At 41.2% G+C, this 24,482-nt stretch overlaps 1 protein-coding gene across 6 annotated transcripts in view; it reads right to left on the bottom strand.

Moving 5' to 3' along the window:
• The window catches only part of LOC122815900 (alpha-aminoadipic semialdehyde synthase, mitochondrial-like), a 1,133,057-nt gene that overhangs the window by 941,536 nt on the left and 167,039 nt on the right, over window positions 1-24,482 (bottom strand). For 5 of the 6 annotated variants that reach the window (XM_044088750.1, XM_044088747.1, XM_044088746.1 and 2 more), the window contains one exon: window positions 5,399-5,495. The exons of the other annotated variant lie outside the window; for it this stretch is intronic. The gene's annotated coding sequence lies outside the window, so the exon portion shown is untranslated. The remainder of the gene's footprint in view (window positions 1-5,398; window positions 5,496-24,482) is intronic. 6 annotated transcript variants of the gene reach the window in all.

The raw sequence follows: 24,482 nt of genomic DNA on the forward strand, positions 1-24,482 counted from the left end.
ACTTTTTTGACCTTCTTCCTAGGCGGCTCTTCGGAGGTGCCTGCTCCACCTTCCATTCCAGATGCCAGAAGTCGGAGATGTTGATTTTCAAAATAAAGTTTTAAAGCTGCTAGATGGCTTGTAAGGGTTTTTGGAACAAAGGTTTAGCAAATATGACAGGCTTTGTAATTGTGAGACTCCCCTAGACAAAATAAGCACCGCTCGTGTGTCTTTATATGTCGCATGTACCCCTGATTCTAAGACGTTGGTATACTGGCAGGATGTCTGGTGCTGCAGGCAGCAACTCCCTAAGGTTATGAATACTGCAACGTGAGAATAGAAGGAGATCTGATGTTTCACACCCAGAAATACCCAAGCCCATCAGTATCTCCTCTCTCACCTGTAGCTCTGAGGGGTGAGGGACTATCAATATGAGGAAGTAAACCCAATGCCCAAAAGGTGGATCTCTGTCTTGTGTTTACACATAAAATGGCAAGGCTACAGACCAGGGGATCCAAAGAATGACTTTTGCATTCATACCCTTGTTTTAAGAGAGCCACAGAAGTGAGAAATGGCCTACGAGAAGCTGGAACATCAAAACCAGTAAATGTTACTTGAGGGCACCCTAAAGCCAACTTTATTACCAGACACGCACACTCCACAATGTAGTAATTAATCTCATCATGGTTGACTTAATAACAAACAGAATGTTCCTCTGCTATTGGACTAGCTTTGGTAGAAGTGTCTCTAACTCCCTCATCAGTGAGGTCAACACAAGAAATTTACTGCAAAGATAGGATTCAAGGATTCCCACCTCACATAAGGCTAATTCCTGGAGATGCTATTTTAATGTTAAACACAAACCGTATTGTTTGGCCTAAGTGCTGTCCGACTCGGAGACTATCAAGCTTTGATATGTTAATATTCATAATGATTGTACAATAAATACTATCTACAGGAAAAAGTTCAAAACAGTGATACAACTGTAAACTAATTATTTAAATGTTCATTCTGTGTGCTCTGGTAGAGTCACAAAAACTACTTACGCTTAAAAGTATATTTCTGATCAGATCTTGCAGCCGCCAACAATTTGGGTGTTTTCATCAAGAATTCATGAAACTGAGAACAACTGTACCTCAAAATTTCACACACCTGCCACTTGGCTCGCAAAACACCAAGTCCCAGACAATTTCTTTCTTTGGTACACAAAGAATTCATCACACTGAAAGTTCGTTCACACAAAGAATTCAACCCAGATACAGAAAATGTGAAGGATACAACTTTAAAGAGTTCCTCACCACACTTCCTATGTGTCAGTTTTGTGAAAAAAAATCCTTCCATCAGTTGACCACTCATTCATTTTTTTCCACCAGCTCTGTTTGGACATCACGCAGAATACAGTAGTCATCATAGTACTTGTCTTTGTCGATGTCAGTGTGCAAATTTTCTGCCAGTTCCTTGAATAAGCTCCACATCACTGGTTCTTTCAAGGTTAAAGCTCTCATTGCTTGAAATTCTGAATCCTGGTAATTATACCACTTGTCTAAGTAGTTTAGACAATTGCTGTAGAATTGATCAGCATCAGCTTCAAAGTGCCTTTTCTTATCCTTTGGAATTCTTTTAAGCATGTCTGCAGCAGCCTTTCCATAAAATTTGTCTTGCTTGCGATCTGCAATGTTCTGTCTTACTCAACCATAATATCATGCAGTTTGGAACTAGTAGTGTGATCTGACCTGAATAACATTGTGTAAGAAACAACAGTATAGTCAAGGTATGGACTCGCTTTCTTTGTCTCTAAAGGCATCCCAAATTACTTTGTGGCATTCTTCTTCTCCCCGTGAAACAAAGAAAGACTGCAAAGCAGCCCATACCAGAAGTATCAAGTGCTGGAAGTAATGATAACCATCTCGTTGATACATGACGAAGAATGTCTTGACACTCAAGTTCAACAAATTTGAAAAATTACTGGAGCTGTGCAGTTCATTTGGCATATCCGGAAAATTCAGCATAAACTTTGAGAATGAGAATTTTAACATCCATTGACGAAGTTTTGCATGCCTGTTTAACACAATTATGCAGAATATGGCACCTGCAAGTCACCAAAATGAGTTCAGAATTTCTTTTTTTTCAGTTTCTTACACATAGAAATCTTCTTGCCAAAATTCACTGCAGCATTATCCCCAGAACATGCAGACACTCAGTTTATGTCCAATCCATTTTTCTCTCACTTCAGCTAATCTACCCATTATCACGTCACTGCTTTCATCTGAATCTTCATAAAAATCTAGCAAGTCATGTTTTATTCCTTCTTGTTTTGAAAAATACTGCACTTTAACTGGAAAAAGTTTTAACGCTTCCTTTGTCTGAAGAGTCAGTTGCTATTGAAAAGTACTTTGATTCTTGTAAGTCAGAGAACAGCTGTTCTTGTGAAGCAGGAACAAGAACATTTTCAATTATATTAGTTGCTTTCGTTCTGCCACAAGCAATCTTTTTTGCAATACTAGATTCTAGGAAAATAGTTCCCATTATCTTTTTACCGAAATCTTGACTTGAATAGCTATGATGATGCTTAACTCTGTGGTAAGTTAGAGTTACTTCAGCAGCTGTTATAAGATCGTCCTCTTTGGTATTGGGTTTTCTGAAGAAGCTCGTCATGACTGTATTTTGTTTAATCTGATTCACATTTTTATTACGTTTCTCTGATGTTGCATGCAATACTACTGATCTGCATTCCTCATACTTTGCTGTAAATGTGTGATGGCAAATTTTGCATAATGCTTCAGACTCTGTTTTCCTACCCAAACAATCCTTAAAATCATCTTCTTTTAACCATTCATCATTGAATGAACAGTGATACTTCTTTTTTGCCTTTATACAACTTTCAGATTCAGAATCGCAATGCTTTGATTCAGCCATTGCGACTTGAGAGGTTTTATTGATCATGCTCAGGGCAGCCAAGGCAACAAATTAAGTACAGTAGACTAAGTTATCCAGCACCCATGGGGATTGGTACAGTCCAGACTCTGCTTCCAGGGCAGCAGGCAGCTATAGTGTCAGTCTTAAGGTGTCATACATGGATGATAGTCCAGCCATACCCATAAATATGTAGACATTGAGCTGTTACATTTTTTTATGGATAAGAAATTTCTAGTTTGGAAAACCAACCCAAGAAAGTGAAATACATAATAAAACTAAGGAAATGGTTAAGCAGCTTTTTTATTCCCCCTATTCTTGGTAGATGCTGAATAAGTGTCGTTTCCAGTTGCTAAAGTATTAACTCTAAGAAGTGTGTGTGTGTGTGTGTGTGTGTGTGTGTGTGTGTGTGTGTGTGTGTGTGTGTGTGTGTGTGTGTGTGTGTGTGTGTGTGTGAGATTGGGAGACTGAATTCGATGTGAGAATGAATGCAGGTATGAATGAGGAAGTGACTGTGTGTGTCTGTGTGTGTGTGGGAGAGAGATCGGGAGAGAGAGTCAGCACAATCGTGTGTGTGTGAATGCCGGTTGCTTGAGTTCCAGTTACACGAGAGTGTAATGTCATATTTCTAGTCATTTCAGAGTTTTTTGGGAGACAGATGATGCTAAAAAATCCTGGAGACTCCAGGGCAGTCCTGGACAGGTGGCAACCCTATGTAGAGATCAGACATGCTCAGCACAGGTGTATATAAAGTATATAAAGCTGTCTTCACATTTGTAAATAAGCAGTCTGCATCCCCAGACAACTTATTTTGAGAAGGGATCCTGTTCTTCTTAAACTCACTAAGGGGAAAGTCATTCAGCGACACAGCCACAAAAGGAATACAGAGTGATAAAAGCCTAACCAGCATTCTTTGCAGGGCTGCTGTAGGTCTGTGCAGCAGAAAGTGTAACAATGTGTTCCTGAATGACAAGGTTAGCAATGCCAGCATATCTGAAGTTCAAGACGTGAAACTATCTGCCCAAGAACTCTGAAAAATTAAGTTTCTGTCTCCCAAAATAACAGAAATATGAAACTTGCTGTCATGCTTAAAAGTACTAGATGACAGTATAACCTGAGGGTTGCATATAGCCAGGTCCATGACAACCAGGATATATTGCCCTCTGGCTGATTTTATTAAAGTATATTAATAGTATATTGCAGTTCTCTTAAATGGAATCTCAATTACTGACTGTTGTAGAGCTTGAAGGGAGTAATGTGCTGGCATTCAGGAGATATGGAAATGTCATTTTATGATGGCAATGACAAACTTCTGGCTAATATATATATTTTAATTATTTTGTCTTCCTGAGTCCTAGATGCTCCCATTTATATGTAACCAGGTATACCATTATTTGCAAAAGCCTGTGACACAAAAACAACAGGGATGCATTTTCTGTTTTTTCTCTGTAATGTAAATGATGTAATTTCTGCTTTGAAAATAGGAAAAGGCTGGAGGACTGTTTGAAAAATAATCAACCCTGTTTAAGCATCTATTCTTATCCTGGGGGTGTCTCATAGTGTTTTCCCATGTTGCACTGCTGAAATTCCGAGGAGAAACTCGTAGCTCCTGTATATTCCTGACTGCTTGTGTATTGTTACTAAACCACTTTCTGTTCCCCACTATCATTTAACAATAAAGGCAGAATGCTACACTTCATTCATCATACATACTTGCTCTGGGTTTAAGCCTAAAAAAAGAAAATATTAATTCCTCACTGTGTCCATCCTTGATGGACTCTTGACTTCCAGTACTCACAGCTGCCCACGGATTAAATTCTTGGGCAAGTCCATTCTGGTATGGTATTACATTTACTTTACATACTAAAATGTAAACAGTATTAGCCCCTGCACTGGAATAATTATGCTCACTTCATGCAGATAAATGACTCCTCCTTTATTCACTACTAGGTGCTGCATGTTCTTGGACTAAAGCAATGGCTGAAACTTCTTTCCATTTATTATTTACATAATTGTTGGCAGTTTGGCGCTCAGTGCAGGGAATTACAGGTAAGGGTATGAGCTGTTAAAGAGTTTCTGCCTGTACTCCATAGTTTGATTTCTTCAGCATTTATTTGTCTTCTGTCTTTCAACAAATTACTGGACTCAGAGTGCTCTCAGGTCACCCCTGAAAAGGGACACCTGTATCCCATAGGCTTATCCACTTAACTAGCTAACAAAAAAATATAAAACACATCAAAGGGACAGACAGCCTGCTCACTGACAGTAATGGGCTATGCATTCCACAAACAAACTATCCACCTGTTTGAGGCCATTATGATGTATTATCATTATTTAGATGCCGCCTTTTTAACACTTATCCAAAACGCATGATGTTTAAAACATGTTGGCATATCTTCTACTTCATAACTTGGAGAATGCCCAGTTTGATTAAACCTAGATATGCCTCTGTTACCCAGCAGTGGTAACTGTCTCTTTTCTGCTGTTAATTTTGAGAAACCCTTACCGGTTCAGGAATTCTTCTGTTCTTTTGGTTCTTCAGAGAATGAAATCACTCTTGTGTCAGCACTAATCTTGGCAGTTTGGCAACCAGTCTGGTCCCTCTAAGTACAAAAAAAAATGCAGGAGAGTCCCAAAGCACATTTCTAGTAGCACATCCATAACATATACATTAATACAGGGCAGGAGGATCTGCGTTCCAAACAAATACAGTCAACTCAAAACACGAAGTAGAATATGAAAAATCTAAAACTTTTCTAACACATAAAATGCAACTGTTAGGGAATGCAGAATATTCATCAGCCAGTGTTATGTAAATCAATGCAATTCCACATGGAAAAAGTTTGCCTAGACATTGAAGGCTCCTCTTAGCCTGGGCATATCAGATGAAAAAGTGGTTTGTCATCCTGAACTCATGCATTTCTGTTAGTTAGACCCTAAGTAGCACATGCGGGTGTGAGTGACCCTTTTCCTCTGCTTCACATATTAATGGCATGATTCTGATGGATATCTTCAAATTCTACAACTTCCTTCACAAGTAAATGCACAAAATTATAATTATATTATATCAGGTATGTTAGCATTTTTCACACATTGCAAGGTAATTTTTTAAACAAGTTTAGCTAAAACAAAAGACAATGTCCAGTATTCATAGAGTTAGCACAGTGTGCCAAGCAAAATATCATGAAGAGCAGCGATACACAGGCAGAAGGCATCACGGAGACACAAACTGTGGTTGCATGTGTGGAAAATACCAACACATTCAGGGCTTGCAAACAAGTACATGTTTCTTGCATGTCTAACTGAGTGTCAGGTCTCTGTAGTTAGTGTTACTGGTGGTAGCAAGTTATTATCAGACTCTGCCATGTTCATATTGCCATTAATAGCCACAGGTAACCTGATGACATCAGACATGTGTTGCTCCTTAGTGCTGGACCCTGCACCTGTGGAACCTGTGAAAGCATAAAAACAGCATATCTGTGGCAGCACTGAAATATATGCATCCACCTAGCAGGCATACTGAGACATGATGTAAGCTGCAAATGCCATATGGACATTGACACAGATTTTTGTTCATGGCAGTGCAGTTGTAGATTGGAAGTACCTGTAGGACAGGCATGCAGAAGCCCCTTGATGAAATAGTACAGCGAACTACATGCTATGGATAATATTAACCTGATGTGTCTCTTACAGTTACATGTGTAGTTCATAGGCACATAGTGGCTACCAGACATGCAGTCCAGCAGACCACTAAGGAGCCTTGCCCAAATTCCCAATTCAGAATTACCTCAAAGCACTGTCTAGTTGTGACTTGTTCAAGGTCGCACAATTGTCATATGAATGTGAAGGGATTCAAACCCTGTACCCTTGGTACACGAAGCAGCTCATTAATAAGTTAAGGTTTTAGTCCTCTGAGCTAACTGCCCATTGGCTCAATTTCACTTCAACATACAAATGCCACCAAGTTATTATGGTCCACTCCCCTTCCTCAGTAAAGGACACTAAGAATTCCTTCACCTCTTTGAGCTTCATCTATATTGGTGTTTAACCTCCTTGGGTGGACATATCCCCTGGCAATGTCCATATTGGTCACTCTTTGTCCTACGCCAGTGCTTGCTTAGGTTATATCTTTCTGATCCATGTTTTCCATCAGAGGTGTTCTATAGTCTCTATGCAAATAACTAGAAAAGGGGTGCACTCATTACATCTGTTACAGAGAGAGCATGCCTGCGAAACAACTTAACCTAGTGACCACGTATACAATAATATATGATAATGAACATATGAGATTTGAGAGACATAGACTGAAGGGTGAGTGGTAATGACAGCACATGCTGATTACACTCATTTAAGGACCTAGTTAAATAGGTAGAGCCAGCTTTGATTTTTTTTTATGATCACATCAACCACTTGGTTAATGATAGACATAAATCCATAGGCTGTAGAAACATATTTATAGTTTTATAGTCAAGGGAATTGGAAATGATGAAATTATTATTTGTAAATTCATACATTCATAGATTCATAGACTTTTACTAGAATAACAACCCAAGGGGCCTTTCTACTCTAACCAACTTTTTACCGAAAGAATAGTGATGTCCTGCATCCAAACTGGACACTGAGGGCCAAGCATTTATAAGCTGCCTCTGTCCATAAGTGACACGGGTGCCAGGCCTGGTCTGAATTTCATATTCCCCATCCACTTGCCAAGTTTGTGCTTAAACTGGGTAATAGACAAACTCAGCTTCACATGGATGGAAAGCCTGTTCCACAGGAAGGGCAGTCTCTGAAACACATAGCTGTCTATCCAGCATGTTCTGTTTATGTCACAGACAAAATTCAGGTCCCTAGACCTTGTATTTCTGGTACTCATTGACTTAAAAATATGTAGGAGATTCATAACTGTGGGGTTTGTGGATGCCTTGTAAGTCAGGTATAGATCACCCCTCAGCAATCTATAGGAGACTGATTAGAGGTAAAGGGCTTTAAAGCGCTCTGCATAAGGCAGGTTTGTTATGCCTTTTATTCTTTTTTAAGGAATCTTTGAGGTCGCTCTAGTTGCTATATATGCCTGGTCAGGTACATACCGAAGTGAGTATTGTACTTTAGGACTGGTCTGATAAGGGCAGAGCACAATGACCTTTTTGGACCTAGATGTTATGCCCTTAGTTATACTTACAAGTTGTGCAACATAAAAGGCTTTTCTCACCACTGTGGCCACATAGTGGTTGAAGGTAAGGCTACTGTCTATGTGCATACCCAGATCCCTGATCACTGGGTTGACTCTTAGGGGTGTATTATTGACATGGTAATTAGCTGGGATGGTTGATTTCTCAAATGTTACAATTATGCATTTCTTAACATTGAGTTTAAGATCATGACTTTGGCACCACTTATTAGTCAGAGATAGACTTTCTTGAAGAATGTTAGTGTCTGCAGGGATGTTGAGGATAACCCGGAGCTTACAATCATCTGCAAACTTGTCAGCCATAAACCTTCAGGATTTGCTTCCATTTAAGAGAAACAGATGTCAAAAGGGAGTGGGCCCAATCCCGAGCCCTAGGGGACTCTGCTAGTGGCTGGCCTCTTGGTGGAGGTGGTCTCACCTGTTTTGACCTCCTGTGTCTTATTGGTGAGCCAGTTGGCTAGTCAGCAAGTAATAAAAGGGTTTACACCTAAATTGGTGAGCTTGTTTGTAATGCCTAAGTGGGGTATTGTATCAAAAGCCTTGGCCAGGTTAAGGTAAGCTGTGTGCACAGTCTTACCTTCATCCAATGTTTTGGTGACCTTCTCAAAAAAGGCTATCAGATTTAATAGGCATGATCTTCCTTTAACAAAGCCGAACTGTGATGGGTCCAACATTTGCAGGTTACATATGTCCTCATTTATCATGCCATGATGATGTTTTCCATGGCCTTACATATGAGGCTGGTAAGACTTATGGGCCTGTAGTTACCTGGATCAGTGGTTGGACCTTCTTTTTGAAGGAGAATGACTTTAGCCTTCCTTGGGCACAAAACCTGACAGAAGGCTACAGCTGAAAAGTGATTCAACTGGACCAGAGGGGTCATGTTTCATGCTATTTAGTAAACATCCTGGGATGTTATTAGGACCTATTGATGCAGTGTTTTTGGTCTCAGAAAGTTTACTGAGGACCTTTGTCCTAGTAATGTTTGTGGGATTTTAGTATACAATATTTTATTTGGACTGTTGGGGGAAGTGGGGGCGGGGGGGGTATTAGAGCTGAACCTGTCAGCCAAAAGGTTGGCAGTGGCCTCCAGTTCAGTGTGGGTGATGCCATTTGCAATAGGTTCTGCACATTGTTGTATATTTCGTCTGAGGTTACGGATATAGCTGTAGAAAGCTTTGTGGTTGCCCTTTGCCTGAGAAGCTTTTTTTTCTTCAAATTTAGCCTTTAAAGTATTAATTAACCCTCTTAGCTACCTGTTTAGATTGGTCAGGGAGCTTATAGTATGTGTGGCTTTGCTCCTCCTACGCTTGGCAAAGATTTTTTTTATTTTTGTTGTATTACCGACTGATGGTATGATTCCACCAGGGTGTCTTGTCTTTTGAGTCTGTCTTATTCTTAATACGAGTGGGTACAGCTCACTCTACACAGCTATGAAAATGTCTGTGCAGAAATTTTGTAAATTGCTTAGTGTATTCTATGGTGTTTACTGGGTTTGGGAGGTGCTTAGTAGAGAAATTTCATAAGATCCAAACTAAATATCCCTAGCCCCAGTCGGGTCCCCTGTAAATTCTCTATAGCATGACCCCAGAAATAATTACTATCCTATGTATAGAATATAAATGTAGACTTGGGAAAAGGACAGGAAAATTTTAATACCCAATTGTGTAAATGTATAGGTTTAAAATGGCCCACCGAAGCAAATAGACTAGTACTTACCTATGAGCCTATGTACATCCATTCCTGCGTCAGCGTAATGATCTCTGTGATATAATGCTCACCCTGCCCCCCCCCCCCCCAAGAAAATGCCCTAGCATGCCTCACCAAATGTATAGGGGCCATTTTACCATGGTTAGCATGTACTCTCCCCTCTAGGCTTTCAAATATTAGCTAAAACATTGTCTTCCCCCATAGTGCCTTCTTTAGGCAATGCCAAACTGAAAGTACTTCCAACACAGCAAATCAAAACCAAGAAAATCTAAAGGTATTACTGCTCAGTGCTAGGGGTCTAAACAAAAAAACTACATTCCCTGGAAGCTCTCTTTCCCCTAGAGAATGCTGATGTTTGTGCAGTCTCTGAGAGGTGGTTTAAAGCTGCGGACAGCACACCAACAGTGCAAGGTTATAATACCTTCCACACATTTAGACCAGCTACTTCACAGGCAGGGACTAAAAGTGGAGGTGTCTCTATTTACATCAAAAATAAATATACTTCAAGGCTGGTCAAACAGGACAATGCCACTTGAGCTGCTACGTGTTCAAATCACCATAGGTAGAATCCAGTACCACCTTCCGTGCAAGCTATAGGTCCCCCTCTATGACCCAGGAAACCCATACCATGTAATTAAATTTATTGGAAACACTCCCCATCCAACTCAATACCATATAAATGGGCAACTTTAATTACCCCACTATTAACTGGGAATCATACATGACATCAAACGTACATACACACAGATTCCTGTATTTTGTAAACAGAAACTCCTTGGACCAGATAGGCAGTACACCAACCAGGAGTGCAACCATACTGGATCTGGTCCTCACTAATATGGGAGGGTACTGCACACCCCCCTACTGTAATGCCTTCCCTAGTAAGGTCAGACTACAAAATGGTTTCCTTTGAAGTAAAAATAAAACCTGGACCCCCAGCTAAACCGGGAATATTCAAGAACTATTCTAAGGCTACCCCCCTGCTATTAAGTGAGAACCTGCCAAAATTTCAAGCCCCTATAAACCCTGAGAACACTTCTGCATATGCAGAACTGTTCACAGAAACCTTGTATAAGCATGTTGATAGCTGCATAGAGGCAGCTGTACCCACTAGGAAGGAGTACAGAATTAACTCAAAAAAACAAGCCAACCTGGTGGAATCACAAAATCAATCGGATGTATAACAGCAGGAAGAAAATCATGGCAAAAATTAGGAGGTGCAGTACCCAGCAGGATAAAAGCAGTCTCATCAAGTTAACCAAACAACTCAGAGGACAAATAAAGTCTGCCAAAGCCAAATTTGAGCTACATTTGGCCTCCTAGGCCAAGGACAACCACAAAGCATTCTTTAGCTATGTCCGCAACTTCAAACGCAGTACACAATTCTGTGCAGTGCTCATTGTAAATGGAGCCACCTATACTGATCCAGAAGACATAGCAAACCACCTGGCTGATAACTTCAGCTTCAACTTTACTCCTCTCTTCCCCTCAGCCTTCCCTCAGGAAATATCATAAAATGTAACTCCCCTACTATCACTAGGGAACAGATCCTTAATGCTCACTCTAAGACCAAGAACACAGTGCCTCAATGGGCCCAGACTATATCCCAGGATGCCTTCTAAATAGCATGAAACATGACCTATCAGGGCCTATGGAATTACTGTTTAACTGTAGCCTCCAAACAGGCTTCATGCCTCATGAATGGAGAAAGGCAACAGTCATCCCTCTGCACAAAGGTGGGCCATCTACAGACCCTGGAAAATACAGACCCATAAGTCTCACTGGTCTTTTATGTAAAGTCATGGAAATAATCATCATGGAGATGATCAACAGAGATACAGTAAACCTCCAGACACTGGACCCAACCCAGTTTGGTTTCGTCAAGGGCAGATCATGCCTACTCAGCCTGGTGGACTTCTTTGAGAAGGTCACCAAAGCAATGGATGAGGGCAATATCATTCACACTAACTACCTTGACCTGGCCAAGGCATTTGACAATTCCCCACTCGGGCATTGTTGACAAACACAAGAGGTTAGATACAAACCCATATGTCACAAGGTGGATAGCCAACTGGCTCAGAGATAGGACCCAGGAAGTTAGAAATGGGGAATTCACCTCTACAAAGAGGCCAGTCACAAGTGGAGTCCCTCAGGGATCAGTCTTTGGACTGCTCCTTTTTGGCATTTACTTCTCAGAAGTCAAGGCCAATGTCAGTGGTCTCTGGCTGAATAAATTTGCAGATAATTGCAAATTAGGAGTTGTCATTGAATCTCATACTGACACAAATGTTCTGCAGGAGGGACTGACACAGACAAACAACTGGTGTCAGAGCCATTGACTAAAACTAAATGCCAAGAAATGCATACTAGTATCCTTTTGGAAGTCATCCATCCCTGGTAACTATCTTGAAAACACACCCCTTAGAGTTGACCCAGTAGTCAGGGACTTAGGGACACACGTAGATAGTAATCTAGTCTTTGATCATCATGTGTTGACAGTGGTGAGGAAAACATTCTATGTTGCGCAACTTATAAACAAAGGTATAGCATCTAAGTCCAAGGACGTCACTGTTCCACTGTATTCGGCATTCATCAGACCTGTCATTGAGTACAATGCCCCCTTTGGTATGTACCTAACCAGGCATATCCAACAACTGGAACATCCACAGAGGATCCTTACTAAAAGAATACAGGGCATAAGTAATATGTCCAAGGCCCTATCCCTGTATTCTGTCACCTACAGGCTTTTGAGGGGACATCTATGCCTGGCATACAGGGCATTGTCAGACCCCACTATGATGGACCTCTTGCATATCCACAAAACAAACAGTACTAGAATTACCCATTCTAAAGACTTAAACCTTGCTTGTGGTATAAATAGGACCTGCTGGAGAGATGGGTATGTATCCCAGAGACTACCCCGTCTGTGGAACAGGCTCCCCATCAATGTGAAGCAGAGTTCCTCCCTAACTAATTCAAGTGCAACTTGGACAATTGGATGGGAAACTGGAAATTCATCCCTGGTTTGGCACCTATGTCTGTAATGCAAACAGGTAACCTGTAAATGGTTCATCACCTGGGCCCGTGCTTACACTTGTCAACGGTGTCAGAACTTGTGAGAGATTCGGGATGCATGGCTAGGCTTAAAAAGGCCCTTGTGGTAATCAGCCTAGTAAACACCTACAAACCTACTGTCTTCTGTGCATATTGACATTGTTTTGTTCTCAACCACAGACAAGTGTGACGATGTCATGCCACTGTGTTGTTATCTTACATCTGCATGCAGTTATTCCTCTATGTCCCTGTTGTCACCATCCTGCATGGGTGTTATTATGTTGGAGTGTTACACTGCCAAGGGTCCTGATTTTTCTCAATATGCCTTGTCTAAATGCAGTAAGGTCCTTATTCCACAGTTGCTTGTATTAGTGCAGTCTCTCACATAATGGAAATCCTGCTTTTTATCATGCTAATGTGGGTCTCATAGTGTTGCAATTATATTAATGGTGGAATTAACTAAAGTTGTCTCTAGACTGCTAACATAACATGCCACATGCACAGAAAGGTTACGCTATCCAGCTTGAGCCCGTTCATCCTGTCTGTGCACTCTATATGCTCATCCACAGTACCTGTAAAGCATATAGTACCATGAGTTGCATAGCCATTTTCTGGTGCTTTGGTGTTGAGCTATAATCTGCATCATGTGTTGTTTAAACATGCATCTCTGCACATGGGGCCACCATTTTGTTCCTCAAATGCACCTGTCCAAGTGACTATGGTGGTTTCAGGTGCTAGGTACGGAAGGGCTCTTGCTTGATGCTTGAGGGAGAACAAAATGCTGTGGCTCATCCTCAAAAGAGACTTGCAGAAGTACCTGTAGGACCATTACAATAGACCATTGTACAAGGTTAATAAATGGCATGAGCTTGCCAGGATGGTAAGAGGTGACACCAATATCACTCATCCTGGCAAGCAGTGCATGCATTGTTATAACAACCTGTAGTGGTGATAGCCTGATCTGCCTAGTCAGTGAGAAGCAGAGGATAGGAATAAACAGGCAGAGTATCACTGTAAGCTTTTTTTTATTTTTATTACTGACTTTTTCAAGTCTTTCATTGTACTACTTTTTCTCTTTGTCTTACAGTAGTAGAAGAGTGTAGGGAGAACAGGTAAGGATGCCTTAGGAGGCAGAAATGGCTCTTCCAGTGGCAAGATGAATAAACCCTATGCACTATCACACTGTACAGATTTCATAATATATTTAACATGTCCGGACTAAAAAAGTCACCCTTTTGTCATTTTTTCTTCCTTTTGCAGGTCCAGCTATAGCGGAGGTAGAGGAGAGGGAGCAGTTACCTGTTTGTTTTCAACTTATCTATTAAAGGTCAACAGCGATCCACAGGGTTTGTGCTATTGGGCACACTTTGAGTTTTGTGTTGTACTGTTTCAGTGCTGCATAGTTGCCTTTGTTCTTTATTTTTTATTAAATCACAAGTTCACCCCTGGCTTATCACCTGTGGCCCTTATGGGCAGGGGTGGTTTGTAGATGCACTAAAGCACAGGCATCTATCAAAGCCATTCTAGCTCATGGACATTGATAATTGGGAAAACTGGGGCATTAATGGCTTGGCTTAAAAAGACTCGAAGGCCACTAACGTAGTAACCTCCTATGATCCTTTGACCCTATAAAATATCAGAAACTGATGTTTGCAACATTCCACTTTGTTCTGAGGAAGAAAAGCCATCATGACAGACATGTCCAGAAGGCATCCCAGAAACAATACGTTGTGAGATGAAAGGAAGGAGATTCTTTACATTCAGCATAAGACTCAAACTGAGAAGATTTTTTTTACTCAAGCCAGTGATTCTTGACAACCTCTGAAAGAGGGCATTTGTCTAACTAGGGAAATATGTGAACATTCTGCAACCTGTAATGGACTATTACAAAAGTTAGACACATTGTAAACACTCGTGGAGCTGTTGTAAACCAATGGGCAATGCAGAAAACTGAAAATGTTAACCAGTCACTGAAAAATGTAAAAATAAATCTGAAATCTTTGAGAACTGTAATGTGAGAATAAACATCCTTTAAATGTAGTGTTACTAAAAACTGAGAGGTGGAATGAAAGGTAAGAGAGAGTGTAGAGAAAGCATTTTGAACTTTGGGATTTTTATGTGAAGGTTTAGAATAAAAGTCTAGATCAAGTCTCCAGGTTCCTTCTTTCTTTGGTACTAGAAAGATTTTTGAAAAAAATCCTTTTCCTCTTTGATCTGGGGTAAACAGGTTCTACCCCAGGAGACCTGCACTCTAGTGGCAGGAGTGTGCAGTTAGAACTCATCTGATTGAAGGTTGCTGGAAGAGGGCTCAATTTTGAGCTTTTTTATTGGTTAATTGTTTAAATCAGTTTGTTCTCGTTTGCTACATAAGCACCGAGTTTGAGTCGGTTTGCTCTTGTTTTAGCAAAGCTGCACAGAGTTTAGCGACCAGCTACTGCTGTATTTATCTGATCAATCCAAGCCACCTGCTCATCTCTGTAAAATTTAAGTAGAATTTTTCACTGTATATTGCACTTTTGAACTGCATTTTCACCATATCACTGCTTATTTTAACTTTTTTTTCTGAAATTGTTGCACTTTGTTTGTTGTAGCACAGACTAGATTCAGACCTGCTGAATCTAGTTCTATTTGTATAACTTGAGCACTAAACCAGGCCATCTTTTGTTGGAGAGGGCTCCCCTGCATCCTAGTGGCAGGAGTGTGCAGTTAGAACTTATCTGATTGAAGGTTGCTGGAAGCCGGCTCAGTTTTAAACTTTTTTATTGGTTAATTTGTTTAAAATCAGTTTTCTCTCATTTGCTACATAAGCACAACATTTCAGCAGGTTTGCACTTGTTTGCATATCACATTGCTGAGCAGTGGCGGACACCATTGGCGGTTATAGACACAAACAATTCTGCCTGCAAATATTCCCTTAGTACTCTGCTGGTGTTTCATCAGAGAGTTTTCGTAACTGTCCCTCACTGACAGGTGATAACATTCAGAGAAGTTCCTGAGGTGCCAACACAGATCCTACCCACTAGCCCTTCATATTTTGTGTCCACTTCTGTCCTCTACTTTACTGGGTCCTTCCTGTCCTCTCCCTGTTTTCTGACCATATCAACTTACCTAACATTATGGATGGACAATTTCCAACAGTTTCTCCAGCCAGCCTGATCAACATGGGCATCCTGTGGCAATGTAGGAATTGCCTCATGTACACTGACAACCCACTTCTTCTAGTCCACATGAATTCATTATGTGAGAAATACATCTACATCAAGAACCTAGAATCCAGGCTCTCTCACTCACCAGTCAGTCCATCTGATACTAAGCAGGTTGTCAGACTGCACACCTCACCTCCTGCACCTACCAAACCACCACACATAAATCTACATATTCAGAGGCCCTTACCTGAAGTGCTCTTAAACATCAGAGACCTCCCAAACACAAACACAAGCACGACTCACATACTATATCCTCCGTAGAAGATAGTATACACATCAGTGTCTCACCAGTCAAACCCTTAAGGCATAACACAAAAACAAACATCTTAGTCATAGGCGACTCAATTGAGAGACACACAGATGTCCCTCTCACCAGGTTGGATAAGGAAAAAGTCACGGTCAGCTATCTGTCAGGTGTCAAGATATACCACATCACACATGCACTCAAGCCTGTCAAGAACAGGCACTGTTATGACTCCATCATAGTCAACGTTGGTGTGAATGATTCGAGACATACCTCACCAGACTACATGAAGAGGAACATAACTGAGCTCTCAGATTATGTGTCTCAGGCAGGTATTGCCTTAAGCAATACTTTACCTTCACCTAGGATGATACTTCAATACAAATAAAAAAATGATTGGCTTCAACAATTGGCTTAGTTTCTGGTGTCAAGTCAGTGGGGATCTAGTATCTATCAGCCTGGGATGACATAGTCAACAGACCTTGATACTTTGCCAGAGATGGTCTTCATTTGTCCCCTGGGATTTTGGTTACTGGCTAAGTCTCTTGTCACCCCATAGTGCCTCTTTTAGGCAATGTAACAAGAACAGAATTCTCGATGTAGAAATATCCTTTAAAAACAACCGCAAGGTTATGCTCCTAAATGTTACTATTCTAAACCAAAAACTGCACTCACTCAAAGCAGTCCTCACCTTGGAAGATGCTGAGATTTGAGCAGTCACTGATACTTGGTTTAAGGCTGCACAGTGCACCCCAGCTATACCAAATTACATTTCCTTCCACATGTTCAGATCACAAACTGAGAACATGAGTGCTAAAGGAGGTAGTGTATCAATATTCATTAAAGATAAATACACCTCTAGATTGGTTAAACAGCATAATTCCCTTGGATTACTCCAGGTGCAAATCACTGTAGGTAAGACCCCTCTTCTGGTCATTGCCAGCTATAGAACCCCCTCCATGAATCAGAACATCCACTCAGCCTACTTGGATCTACTTTAGTTAATCAAGATACAACCAAACACACTGGTTTAGGTTGCTTTAATCACCCATCCATTGACTGGGTAAATTATGTTTTTTAACTCACTTGCTCAAAGGTTCTTGGACTTTGTTAACTCCAGTGCCCTGGACCAGCTGGTTGACACACCCCAGAAAGGGCTCAAACATCCTGGATCTGGTGTTCAACAACATGGGGGACTGCTGCACCGCCCCCAGTGTGTGGCTATCCCTGATGAGATCTGACCACAAATCAGTTTCACTAGAAGTAACTATAACACAAGATCCACCCTCCCGTTAGCCACAACTAGAATAAAAAAACTTCTCCAAGGCCAATTACTGCCTGTTCCGTGACAGCATAAATAGCTGCATAGCCCCTCCCCCCACTGATGGAACAGACACCTATGCTGAGTTATACACCAGTGCTTTACACAAGCCTCTCTACAAATGTATTGACTCTACCGCACCTGACAGAACCAAAGCAAGATCTTCAAGGAGAAACAAACCCACCTGATGGACAACTGCCATTAATAGGCTATACAACAGGAGAAAGAAATTGCTGTCTAAGAGTAGGAAGAAATGGTTTCAAAACTGGAAAAACTCCCTCCTCAACTTAAACAAGCAAATAAGACTCATACTGAAGTCCTACAAAGCTAACTGCAAATCCAAATTAGCTTCCCTAACTAAGGATTGCCACAAGGCATACTTTAATTGCATCAAGAACCTCAAAGGTAAAGCCCAGATTTGCGCTGAACTCATAGTTAATGGTACTACATATACAGAACCTGTGGATATAGCAAACTTGCTGCCTGACAGGTTCAGTGAAACCTTCACTCCCCTGTCCTCGTCACATATACCCCAAAGCATCCCTGACACCTGTCCCCCACCTAGCATTTCTGAGGAGCAAGTCTTAAACGCCCTCTCCAAGGCCAAAAATACAGCCTCTATGAGACCAGACAACATCCCGGGCTGTGTTCTACATGGGTTAAAACAGGAATTAGCATCACCATTGGACACACTTTTCAATCACAGCCTAAGCACTGGCTTTATCCTAGCAGAATGGAAAACAGCTACCGTCATCCCTTTGCGCAAAGGGGTTGCATCCACAGACCCTGGGAATTAAAACTCCATTAGCCTGACCAGCCTTATCTGCAAGGTCATGGAACTAATCATCATGGACCCTATTAACAAAGATATAGGAAATCTCCAAATGTTAGATCTCACCCAATTTGGCTTTGTCAAGGGGAGATCATGCCTGTTAAACTTGGTGGACTTCTTTGAGACAGTCACCAATGCCCTACACGAGGGCTAATCTGTGCATACGGCCTACCTAGACTTAGCCAAGGCCTTTGACACAATCCCCCACTCAGTCATCATTGATAAACTCACCCAGCTGGGCATCAACTCATTATTGTCAGGTGGGTTGCAAACTTGCTCACTGATAGAACTCATATGGTCAAAATAGGGGACCGTTCCATTCCAAACACCTGCAGCAATTGGAGAGACCACAGAAATTCTTTACAAAAAAAAAATTCAGGGTCTTCAACATCTGTCTTATGTGGACAAACTGAAATCATTGTCACTTTACTCTGTGTTGTACAGACTGCTCAGAGGTGACCTGTGCCTTGCATATACAGCAATTTCTGACCCATCTTTAATGAAAATGTTGCATACTTGCAAGTCAAATGGCACAGGGGGTCACTCGCTCAAAGGACCTTAACTTGGATTGTGGCATCAACAGAACTTGCTGGAGAGAAAGATTTGTCTCACAGAGGTTGCACCACAGTTGGAACAAATTACCTATTCATGTTAAACAAAGCCCCTCTTTGGCCCTATTTAAGCAAAATTTGGACGATTGGATGGATAACCAGAAATTGACCCCAGGGAGTCCACCTGTGTCCCTCTTGGACAAGGGCAGTAGGTGCTGATTTTAGTGTCTGCTTGAACCAGACACCCTTGGGAACAGGGGTTGAACTTGGTTAGGCCTGTAAGGGCCCTGGGGCCATTGGCCTAGTAACTTCCTATGATCCTATGATCCTATGAGCCTACAACCCTCTGAGACAGCATCTAATCTATGGTAGGAGGGAACAGGAAGGTTTGATTGGCTGGATGAAGAGGAATCCCTTGAGAAAGAGGAGGGGAATCCACCTGCCAGTTAAAGGCTTTTGAAATGATTACCATAACCTAACTATCTGAAGTAATCTGGTGCCACAGAAGAAAGTACAGACCTAGACCTTTGGAAAGCTTTACAGGATTGATGTTGTGGAGAGGGACACATGAAGAGGCATGTTGTCAGTCTGTTTTCTCAGATTGCCCGAGGTTTTTGGAGTACCCACCTTTCTTTGAACCTCTCTGCCATTGCTTTCAGAAATTTTGTTTGCCTATGCCTTGCTGGGAATGCTTAGTCTACTTCCTGAAAATTGAACTGGAAAAAAAGTTTCTATTATGTTTTGGCAAGGAGGCTTGAAAAAAGTAACCTCCCCAAATAAACTTTCCACTTTCATCAAAGACCTACCTCAGCAAGGGAAGGACAAATACAACACCTCTTTACTGAGAGGAGCATTCAGAATTCCTGCTTTGCCATCCTCAGGTAAATTTTTACAATATTGTCAGGCAATTGGTTACTGCTCTGGAAATAGCATCAGCAGTGCCATAAATGTTTTAGAGAGTGTTCGGCTACTTGAGACACAGAAGTTACTAAGAAATTTAGAGATGCCTTAGTGTCTGAAGAAAAGAGGTCAGTAAATAACTTTCTCATATTGTAAAAGGATGCCAGCAGAAACTTAGATATGTGAACCTGAAAACTGACTATTTAGGTCCATAGATGTTTACTAGGCTAACGATCACAAGGGCCTTAAGCCTAGCCATGCATCCCAAATCTCTGACAAGTTCTGATACCTTTGATAAGGGTAAGCAGGGGCTTGGGAAATGAAACATTTACAAGCTAGGGCCTGGGAGATGAACCATTTACAGATTGCATGCATCCATTAGAAACATAGGTGCCAAACCAGGGATAAATTTCTTGTTCCCCATCCAATTGAACAAACTGCACTTCAATTGGGTTAGGGAGAAACTCTCCTTCACATGGATGGGGAGCCTGTTCCAGAGACGGGGTAGTCTCCGGGATACATACCTGTCTCACCAACAGGTCCTATTTATATCACAGGCAAGGTTCAAATCTTTAACTCATTCCCTCCAGTATAGCTCTTTTGAGTGTGTACCTTTAACTCCCAGTGGGTGTGGCTTGAGTCGTTAAAAAAATAAAGTCATCACCTTACAGTTCTAACAGATACTTATTGACAGAGGTCAACTATCAAAACAACTGTGTTTGGCATCATGTATGGTTCAAGATAAAATATTCAAGACACCTTTTATGTAGCATGGTTTTGGAATTATTAATGCAAATATGAACAAACAATATTTGATGCTTAGAGGTGAAATAGGAGGTAACTGCAGAAACCCCTGGAGTCACACCCAGCTGTAATGAGTTAAAATGGGTAATTCTGGTGCTGTTTGTTTTGCGGATATGCAGGAGGTCCATCAGAGTGGGTTCTGATAAGGTCCTGTATGTCAGGCATAGATCTCCCCTGTAAAACCTATAGGAGACAGAATACAGGGATAGAGCCTTGAGGCCATCTGCATAGGGCATTTTACTTAAGCCCTGTATTTTTTAGTGAGGAATTTTTGTGGACGTTCCAGTTGTTGGATATGCCTGGTTAGGTACATACCAAAGGGGGCATTGTACTCAATGATAGGTCTGATGAATGCCGAATACAGTGGAACAATGACTTCCTTGGACTTAGATGCCATACCTTTGTTTATAAGTTGCACAACACAGAATGATTTCCTCACCACTATAGACACATGATGGTCAAAGGCCAAATTGCTATCTGTGTTCGTCCCAAAGTCCCTAACAACTGGATCAGCTCTAAGGGGTGAGTTGTCAATATGATAGTTATCAGGGGCGGATGACTTCCTGAAGGATACTATTATGCATTTCTTGACATTTAGTTTTAGTCCATGGCTCTGACACCAGTTGTTTGTCTGTGTCAGCCCCTCCTGGAGAACATTTGTGTCAGTGTGGGATTCAATGACAGCTCCTAATTTTCAGAGGTGCAAGTTTTGGCAGAAGATAATTTTGACAAACAAGACTGCAGAGTCTAGCTTGGGTTTAGACAAAAATAATTTGTATGTCTGGGGCACCTTATAAAATTTATCAGACTTTCCGGGAGCAGGTGGCTGACTGCCAGGTAAACTGCTGGCTGTAAGAAAAGCATCCTCAGGAATGAACAGCTGCAGATTGAGAAAAATCTATTGTAACAAATAATATCTTTGCTGGGATTCTGACATTTTTTTCCTACTGAAACAATTCTTTCATTCTGGCAATATAATTAGAAAAAGACAACTCTTCAGGAGGGGAGTATGAAGAATAACTTTCCTTTACATTAAATTCCCGATTTGGTGGAGTGGGAAATTGAGAAACACAGTCTTGGACATGGAATCAGAATCTGAGAGAGAGGAAAATATTTTTCTTTCTAAATGATGGAACGACTCAGTATTTGAAAACTGAAAGTCTTTAAATAAACCTTTAGCAAAGCCAAGACAATCCTCCTTATATGTTTTATGTGAAGATAAATGTTGAGATTAACTTCCTTTTTTATAGGAAACAACCTCCCCAAGAAAAAAGAGAGGCTTCAGGGATGGTCCATTCCCCTGGAATGAAGCTCCTCAGATCAACATAGTGAAGGAGCATTGCCCAGACCCTTCTTGATGCTGGCAAGAGTGGTTCTCCATTACACAAAAAGGGCAGCTGAACAGCTGCAGAGGACATGCCTGACTCCTGGCCATTAGTGGTTTCCCAAATAGCCGCACCAGAGGAATTGAGAGAAGGTGACGATGGGTCATAGCAATCTGTTACGGCCACAGCAGTCACCCATCAGTGGTTGAAGGGGAAGACAGTGTCTAGCCTGAAGCTCCCCAGATAAAAGTGGAGGTAATATTTTTTCTTACAATTTCCAAAACCACATGTTCTAGCTTCTAGCCATAAGATTTGACATAAAAGTACAACTTTTTTTCTCACAAAAAGTAGTTATTTGAAAGGCATTTCCCAAAGGAAATCAAGAGGAAAAAATGAGATTTGAGATAATTTTTTATTGACATAAAATAAAAAACAATTCTAGGCTTTAACATAAATTTCTGATGGAAAAGAAAAAAACTTTTCTCCTCAAAAATAATGACGTGGGAGGTATTCTACAATGGGGTAGTTATCTGCCCAGCCTTGGGGAGTGCTAGCAGACTGTCAATCACTTGAACCCTCAGGAAAGAGTGCACTTTAATGTCAAGTAAGTTCTAAAGTTTTGACACCCAGGCCACTCATTTTATACTACTCTCCTCAGGCTGTACACTGATTAGGGTGTGTGGAAGGTGCCCTAAAAAACTTTGGAGGCTGGTCAGCTGGTCCAACCCATAGGAGGATACATCCCATATAGCCTAAGTACTTCAACAGTGATCTGTAAACTGATATCAAAAATCTTATTAGACTTGACCTGCAGCATTTGGCTTTGTCAAGAGAACATCCTGCCTAATGAGTTTGGTAAATATGTTTGAGAGGGTTATACGGTTGTTGGATGTGGTCATGAAGTCTGCATGGTGTATCTTGATGTGGCCAAGTGTTTGACACCATATCCCATGCTTTCATTACAAGTAAGCTTAATATTTATTTAAAAAAATAGATCCTTATGTGGTAAGGTGGAAAGCAAACTGGCTGAAAGACAGAACCCATATAGCATGAAGGTAACCAGTGATGTCCCGCGGGGCTCAATGTTTGAACCCCCTTTTTGTCATTTACCTTTCTGATCTACAGACTAGAAACCAAGGCATTTAGTTAATTAAGATTGCAGATAACTCTAAAGTGGAAGATATTGGCAGGACCCCTCTGATACCCTGGCCCTTTTTTGGAAAGAACTTTCAGACATAAGTAACTGGTGTACTGAAAATCAGCTCAAATTAAATGCAAAAAAATTGCAACATTGTTACATTTGGTAGACACCCCCCCAAGTATACAGCAAAGACAATACCATACTTTAAAAAGAAAATATGTTTAAGAACCTGTAATCAAGGGTTGATAATTTATCGTTTGACAACAGCAGTCAGAAAACCCTGCAACTTGGCATAGGCAATTGATAAGGAAAATATCATCCAGATCTAAAGGGGTCATTGTTTCCTTATATTCATCACTGATTAGGCCAGTTACCAAGTACAATCACTTCTTCGGGATGTACCTCACTAGACATAATCAAACTGGGAAGCCTTCAGAGGTTCCTAAGTAAGAAGACCCTGAGCTACCAAGAAAGACTGGAAGAACTGGCCTTGTATTCAGTATCATAGGTTTGTACATTCACAGATAAGTACTAGGCTAGCTGCCACTGTAGGCCATTTTAAGCCTATCCAAGTCTACTTGAGGAGAATCAAACCCTGTACTTTGGTGTGAGAGGTAAACACCTTAACCGTTATACCAAACCCACCCCGTCTTAGAGAGTCTTTAGGGGTAGTCTATGCCTCACCTTCTGTGCTATTAGAGGCCTAGTTGTCCTGGACCTCTTGTATTTTCACAAATAAACAGTTCCACAAACACCAGAACCAGGGACCTAAATCTTCAACAGGAAATAAATAAAACGCAATAGAGAGCTGGAGTCATCAGACAGCACCTCCCCAGCCTCTGGTTCAGACTGCCCCAGCAGATTAAGCAGTGTGAGACACTATTACCCTCAAGTGAGACCTGGAAGATCAGATGGATATGGATAAATTCACTCCAGGTTTGAGTGGCCTAACCATCCTAGAGATAGGAGTTACAGCTTAAGGGAGGGTACTGGCAATTTGTAAATAGTCACAAGACTCATTTGCGTGGAAATTCATATGAATGAGTCCTGCATGCAAGGCAAATGTAGGATTAATAGTATAATACAATGCTCACAACAGCAGATGTAGTCATCACGGACTTTATAATAATGCACAGCCAAGACTAGGGAAGTGGAAAATAACATACAGAAACAAAGAAACATCTGGCATCCATAATGGCAGATTCCAGGCTTGCTTGCTTCCTGTGAGGTGCCTGCCTGCATCATATCAAGTCTACAGGGGGAGTGGCGATCCTGCTCACAAAGGTTAAACACCTTGGTGAATCATCAGCATAT

The sequence above is a fragment of the Protopterus annectens genome, chromosome 11.part0 (assembly GCF_019279795.1).
Source record: "Protopterus annectens isolate FY-2018-M chromosome 11.part0, PAN1.0, whole genome shotgun sequence".
Classification (NCBI taxonomy): Eukaryota; Metazoa; Chordata; order Ceratodontiformes; family Protopteridae; genus Protopterus; species Protopterus annectens.